Genomic DNA, 8393 nt, shown 5'->3' with positions numbered 1-8393 from the left:
TAGCAATGTGAATTCACACTCAAAAATAAGAGAAAACAACGACACAACGGAAACACAACGATAAAATGTAACATACAACGAAACGAACTATAATATAACAATGGCAATATTCCTGACTTGGTACAGGACATTTTTAAAGGAAAAAATGGTGGGTTGAACCTGGTTTTGTGGCATGCCAGACCTCCCTCTTTTATGTCCATGTGAAATATAACATTTAAATGACAACACAACATTACAGGACTACAATATAAATAAATAAGAGAACACAATTGACAAAGAAACACACCAATAATAGCTAACAAAAGGCAACAAGTTTAAGATTTTAATACGCCAGAAGTGCATTTTGTCCACACAAGACTTACTATAGTGACTCCCAGATACAAAAGTTTGAAAGCCGAAACAAGTTCAAAGTTGAACAGCATCGAGGACCAAACGTTCAAAAAACGTTGTGCCAAAAACGGCCAGGGTTTTCTGTTAGGTATCAGAACATCCCTATTATTTAGAATAATTTATACTTTTGCAAACAGTAAATTTTATAAAAATTACAATTCAAAAGATATACATGATAAAACTGAAGTATTATTAACTAATAACAGCAAACAACCGAAATATATAACATAACCGGACAAAATGCAACACAAAACATAGACACATCCGAATAAGTCAAAACCTCAACGCCAAACGACGATATATTTGAAATTGTAATAAAATGACAAAAAAATGACGTCACATTTGAATTTGTAAAACAGATCATCAAAAAAAGAAAAATGACGTCACATTTGAATGAATAAGATAGAATTAGGATTGCTTTAAGATTATATTTGAACTAAATACTGATATTACATTTTATATTATATAGCTATGTCTGTTTTGTTTTGAATCTAACTTCAAACGTAAAACATAGTACAGATTACGTTGAACAAAATCAAATGTTATAAATGAAGGCGGTGGGTTTGTTTTTTTACCTTAACACATGCATATAATAAAAAAGACGTCAACACATTTGACAAAGAATACTAAATTAGAATGGAGTTATGTTATGTATTTTCTAACCATGAAAAGAGTATTTAGATAGGATTGTGTTTGTAATTGTGTAATACATCTTTTTTTTATAATTTGTATTTTCTTATCATGTTGTTTTTTATAAATCATAACTAGACGTGTATAAACAAAAAAATCCTGTGCATATAGTTGCTTTAAACTTAAATGATAGAAATGAAATAGCTGCAGGATGTTTTATTTTATCTTAACTATTACATGCTTATAGAAAAAAATGACGATTGAAATATAAGGCAAGATAAAGACCAAACATTGAAACACTTGCAAATCAACCAACATAAACATTGTAGAAGTTCCACGACGGTCTGACAAATAAGACATGTGATCAATATCGATAATACAGACTTAAATCTACTATCGATAATACATAAGCAGATAACACAATGTCTAAAACGTACTTACAAGGAAAACATCATCATTAAAAACATGAAATTGTGGATTAATCAAGGATAACGTATCAATTAAGATATGTAAACACCATACGACAGGGCAAAGGAAAATGGGAAATTAATAATTAGGAAATTGAAATCAGCCCGTTTGCGTCACTGTTTGTGATGTCTTGTGGGGTATGTCGTTGACGGAAGATGCTCGTTGTTTTTTTGTTGTTGTTTGTTGTGTCAACTCTTATATTATTTATTTATGTGTTTTTCTGTGATGAGTGCTTTATCGCATGTATTTGTGCTGTTTTTCTGTCACGTAGTATTGTCATTTTTAATAGCGATAGTTTTCAACATCGTCATATAAGCGGGAGGTTGGACTAGCAATAAAACCAGGTTCAACCCACAATTGTTTCTTAAAATATCCTGTACAAAGTCAGGAATATGGCTGTTGTTATCAAATGGTTCTTTCTATGTATGTTGGCGTTTGTTTTTGTTGCACTTCAGTGTTCCTGTTGTTCATTAATTTTGTTTTCCTTTTATAGTTGAAGTGTTTCCCTGGTTTAAGTTTATGATTAAAACACCGGTAAACTACTGTTGTCTTTATTTGTCATAGTTTTCAGTGTGAATTCGGTACCGGATGAATACACTAGTTCAGGGAAAGCTTGTTCGCGACCTAGAATTCTGAGTGGGTCAAGCGTTTAATTTAAATTCATACAAGAATATGCGAGATTTGGATCAACTGGGGGCAAAGTCATATTTGGTACACATCAATATTCGATGTTTAATAGGCGTTTATTAGGACGCCCGCCGCTTTCCCGTTTACCTGTGAAGTCGCTGAGTGTCATCTGTTTTTTTTGTTTGTTTATGTTTATATTAAAAAAAGTAAAACAAAAAAATTGTGAAAAATTTCGAACCATAGAGATTGAAAATAACGGGAGAAAAATGGATAAGAAATTTGAAATTACGGCTTGCAAATAACCAAAAACGAAAAATTTGACAAAGAAGGACCTCTAAAGAAGGAACGAGATCCTTCAAGTCACTGGAGGCTGTTTAGAACTTTGAGGAAGTTTATGTGCAGAATATCATTTTTGGCGATTGAGAATAATTTCCAGAAACATGCTGGTGTAATGGCATTAATTGACAAAACAGTATATCGTACACTGGTGACACCACATTATTTATTCTGTTTAGCTTTTGTCGGGAAAATATAAATAAGCAATCTAAACCGGAGCTTTTTAAAATGTTGATGCTGGTCATCACACATAGTCGCAATGAATAATATTATGCGATGTATTCAATAAAAAATAACCATGGGTTCATAAATGTTATGCTTTCAATATTGTATAAATAATCTGATCGCTAAAACTTGGAACAGTTAATACGTTCCTTGTTCAAACCATGAAATATAAGTTCCCATAAAATCAAACAGCTATAGGTCGTCATATGGAATGAAACTCTTAGCCAAAAAGCTGCACTCACTTGATTTATACAATGCCTTTACTCTGACTGTTGCATTTTGAACAAACGAGTATGTACAGTCCAGCGCAATGTAGAACAAAATAGTTTCAATATTCATATATCATTATCATGATCTTGACCTGCATGGATATGCATCTAACTTGCAACTGGACGTTTAAATAAAACGGTTATTGATGAATGCATGAAAATCTTTAACCTCATACAAAACATGAAATTAACTGTTTAGGAAAAACGAAGTCCATCTTGTAGTAAAATACGGAAAATGTAAATAAATATTTGCAAAATTTTGCCCTGCATATATACTGTATTTTGGACATAAAGAAGCTTCTGCCCCAAAAATCCCGAAATTCCATTATGTTTGACAACGATTTTGATGTAAAACAAAACTTTAACCGCAGTCTGAACCTAAATGCTGAAGCGGAATCTAGGATCGCTTAGTATCGCTTTCGCGAAACTTGTCAAAAAGAAGGATCATGTATGCCAAAAGATCCAAGTAAGCAGTTATTTCACTCTTAAATCTTAAAGACCTCATTGCTATCGACAAAATGACAACAATTGTTTTCTTTTTGTCCAAAAAGGGGGGGGGGGGGGGGGTAGCAACTGTAATATAACATTATTTTTTTTCGCATTTATCATAATTTTTCTACCTACTAACGTGAATTTTCTGACACAAAAACAAATATACGACAGAACTGTTCATTTAATGTATGTTATCAAATGCCAAACTATATATCTATAATACTAAAATTACGAGGTCCAATTTGTCAGCCGTCATCACGTAAAAACGACGAATAACAGAATTCAACTTTATATATAACTAATATAGTACAAAGGTGTAGATTAAAAATTACACCACTCCAGGCCCTTTTGTTTTCCACGTAATTAATATTGCCAATAATTAAGAAGTTCCGGGTCGAGTCCGATACCGATACCAATAGTATATTCATCTGTTACCTATTACCTTATCTGTACGTTCCGCATTTGACAGGCGCACCACCAAACAGTGTATTCAGGATATGCTATATATACACGGACCATAATCACAGGGTTGACACTACTTAATTGTCAAATTGTTACCTATTGTAGTATTTTAATCAGTAAGACTTTATAAGATAACAATACGAATACTAAAAATAAGGCGTATAGGTACAGTTTTCAATTTGTTAGTAAAACGTAAAACAGCGAATCAAAGAATACAACTTTATTCATAACTTATGTAGGACAATGCTGTTGATTAGAAAAATACTCCATCCCAGGACCTTTTTGTTTTCCAAATAATTAATATTACCAATAATTGATAAGTTCCAGTTAAACGGGTTCAAACAGAAAGATTTGAAATCAGAGAAAACTGTGAAAACTATCTTATAATCGGCATGACTGTATCAGATGACAATACTAATACAAAAATAAGTTTTGCGCATAGTTATATCTTTAATTCTAACACGGACCCGCGATATCACGGGTGTGTTCTAGTGTATATATATATGTGTGAAAATTAATTTACTTTCTGAAGGTACAACAACAAAAAGTGTCTTTTTTCTGTTTAAAATCTTAATAAATCTCATTGAAATTAACTAGATATTCTGTATACAATATCATGTATGCTTCACAATATATCAAAATAAAATGCTGCACGACCCATGCATATACCCTTCCTTTAAAAAATTGTCAATGTCCGATGCATTTGAATTAAGCACAAAAAACTTACGTAAATTTAATACACGCATGCAATCAGGTCTAGCATTTCGAATATATACATGTACATGTATGTTAATGGTACCTGACTGTCAGAACATGATTATGATTTTTAAGGGTATATTAATTGTGTCTAACTGTCGCCTGGTGAGATTAATAGTTTGAGGTAAAACTTTATCATACCATAATGGCCTAGGTGTTGATTGACTTTTATTTTTATGACCCAAGATCAGTACCTTCTTGAATATAAAGACAATCTGCTAAGTGAACATCACAGCATGAATCTGTCCATTTTTGCGTGAAGGTAATTTTTGTATTCACAAACGATATATATACATGTAAACCAGTATTTGCGTAGCGGCACACTTAGATTAAATGTCGAAGTTGGTCGTTATCTGAATACTCAAAGAGAAAATATAATATGTTGCAATATAAATGTTTTGGAGGACAAATATCATTTTGTTTTATCATGTCCAACGTATAGAATTTTATATTTATTCTACTGTTCTTGGCCACAAGTTAGATATTATTATTAATTAATTAATTTATTTTTGTCATATATTGTATATTTTTTTAGTTTGCCATAGCATGTATGAAAATTCATTGATCTGACTACAGTAATAACGATGCCCATCAGATAAATCAATAAACTGATAATGCCCCCATTTTATCAAATCTCGTATCTAATTAGTCGATAACGCAAAATCACGATTGATCTTGCACATGCGCATTGTTTCCCTGAACTAGTGTATTCTGTTTCATACGAGTACAAAAGAAATTAATCTGCACATTAGTACCCATTAGAATACCGACTGTCTGTTGAATATCAAACCTCCAAAATAAACAAATATAATTATTGTCGTTAAAAACTCCAGCATTTTGATATCATCTTCTCGATTCCCATTTTGATGAAAAAAGCTCTGTTTAATGAGAGGACGTTGTATTTCAATTGAGATAGGGAATAGTAGGGTAAAGCGTAGAAAATATCATATAATACTGTAGAAAGAATAGTTTTCAGCTATTTAGCAAAATGTGTAGAACAACATCTTGATGATCCAGCTATGTAGCGTTCTTTGAAAACTATATAAGAATTGTGAGGTTTTAATATCTAGTGAAATGATGATAGATTTTTTTTTTTTTTTTTTTTTTTTATCTTAAAACCAATAGAAATAAGACATATTTCACCCTTTTTAAATGATGTTAAAGATTTTTTGTATTTCCAGCTTTACTGTTTATTCTAAGCTCTTATTGTGAGACAATTCTATGTCAGTTTTCTTGCACTGGTTAGAAAATAAATAAAACCACATCATAACAATCTTAATCCCAATTTTTAGATTCTAATTTTAGAAATTTATCTGTGGAGTAGATTTTTGTTGCGTTGATACATCATGTGACGCACAACTCATAATAGACAACTTTCGGGTTCCATGAAGAACTGTTGTGATAAATGTGTTTTGTAGTAAATGAAAAGTTTTTTTTTTTTGGTATTCTGTAGTTTACATGTTTAAATGTTTTATTACATTAATTATTTATAATGTATTTTTCTGTGTCCTGAGTGTTATTGTATTCATTTGTATATACGTTCTGCATTGCATTCATGTAATGTGGTCAATTTAGTGTTACTTTTAACATTGCCAAACAAGCGGGAGGTTTGGCTATTCATAAAAACAGGTTACACCCATCATTTTTCTTAAAAAGTACTCCAAATATTATCACGAAGTCCGTTTCTATTCATGTCGGTGTTTTGTTATTGGTACCAATTGTTCGTGGTTTGAGGAAAACTTGCATATTCTAGATATTTAATTTCTTGTTTTATGCAAAGTCCCTTGTACATGTGAAATCCACGAAAATTGGTATCAAACTAATACTGTGGATTCATTTATTTTCGTGGGTACCAACTTTTAAAGAAAACGTGCATGTTCGATGATATTTAATTTCGTGGTTTCTGCGTATAACCCTATATAAAATATGACATTCGTTGAATATCTAATTTCATGGTTTGCTTGGACTCAAGGAAGTTCACGAAAATTGGATACCAACGAAAAATAATAAATCCACAGTCAATTAATTTATGACTATTGAAAAGCGGAATACTAATATTGCCTTTATTTTACATATGAAGACAAATTCTTTGGAAGCTTTAACTTCTGGAACAACCATTTTTTTCCGTCAGGAAACGAGGACAATGCATCTACAACCTTAGGGTTCACTTCTTCAAAGTCTTAGAAACCCTTGTGCACGTAGTACATCGTATTTTCTGAATGCATTACCAAATAGCTTAGATCCATTCAGACAAAGTGTCCAGTTCTGGTTGATCTGTTTCGTTCTGACTTCATCCATTTTCTGGCACAGTCTTCCAATGCATCTATCAGTAAGTTCTTTTTTAGATGATAGCCTTTATTTTTGTCCCTTTGCTAACAACTTTCTTATTTGTTCTTTGTCTTTGATGCCTATGTTGCCAGTGACACGACCAGTTGGACTACATGAGTATACGGAGGTTTGGAATTCGCATCTGTTATGTTAAGGGCTTACTTAAAGAACCCTCTTGTGGTTGAAAATCTTGGATCAAATAGGCTTGGTGTGAGTATATATGAAATTACAGGTGTAGTTTTATCTTTGAAGTAATCTGATATGTTTTTGTAGGCTGAAAGGGAAATTAACCGCTAATCAATCATGAATGACAATAAAGTGAAAAAAAATATTGAAACATATAATTGAAAGACTGGGATTAATGAAATGAATTTCAAATAAGTGCAAGAAGAAAGCTTGTTGGCGATAACAATGGGGGTTTCCTTCATCAAGAACACCAAAATTTTGTGCGCAAAAGGTCTAAAAACATATATTCTGAAGTTTTTAACAAACAATTGCTCATGGGAAAATAATGGTTATGATTCTGTAATTAGTACCCATCAGAATCGTTTTTCATGGGAAAATAATGGTTACGATTCTGTGAACATGACCCATATTTCATGAATAATCCTTATAAAGTACACCTCGTAACAATCTTTTAAAAAGACGAAAATTCTCAATTTTTTTAAAGCAAACAGCTACACTGTTACAGCTGTTACATTAATGCTAGCAAGACAAATCTTTGTTTGGCTTGCTTGCTTTGCTTGCATCAATGTTTGCTCAAGCATGGCAATTAAGATAGGCGGGGCTTCAGCTTGTATACATCTAACTTAAATTTTATTGGACGTTATGTTTGAGGTTAAGGACACCAAATTTTAAAACATCACAGGATGACAAATATAAAGCGCAATCGTAGAAATGGAAGCCAAAAAATTGTATTTTTTCTCTCCAAAAGATGCATTTTCATCATCTTTAAAGACTGTCGTCAAATACTTTTAGTAAAACAAAATAGCTATTCGAACACACCTACTCTGATTTTGTGATTCATCACATTGTTATTTCAAAGTTTTACCTATATATTTCATCTTTTAGTTCTGTGATTTTTTTTATGTTATAAAGTCAACCTGTAGCTTTATAAAAAAAATACCCTGGGGGCTAGGATGAAAATGTTTGTCCTGCATTTTTTTTTAGTTGTAATCTCTGTCCTGCGTTTTATTTTCACTCTATCTGGTCCTGCTTTTTTTTTTAGTTTATCCTGACTTTTTTTTACATAAATTGTCATCCTTTTTGAATTTTTTTATTTGCAAGTGTCTCATCCTGCCTTTTTTTTTACTCAAAACTCCTGTCCTGCCTATTTTTTTCAAATTTCATCCTAGCCCCCCATAAAAATCAAATGGTAGCTCCCTAATGTAAAAGCTGTAAGGTATAGAA

This window comes from Mytilus trossulus, chromosome 4, assembly GCF_036588685.1.
Source record: "Mytilus trossulus isolate FHL-02 chromosome 4, PNRI_Mtr1.1.1.hap1, whole genome shotgun sequence".
Classification (NCBI taxonomy): domain Eukaryota; kingdom Metazoa; phylum Mollusca; class Bivalvia; order Mytilida; family Mytilidae; genus Mytilus; species Mytilus trossulus.
This window is presented reverse-complemented; position numbering follows the sequence as displayed.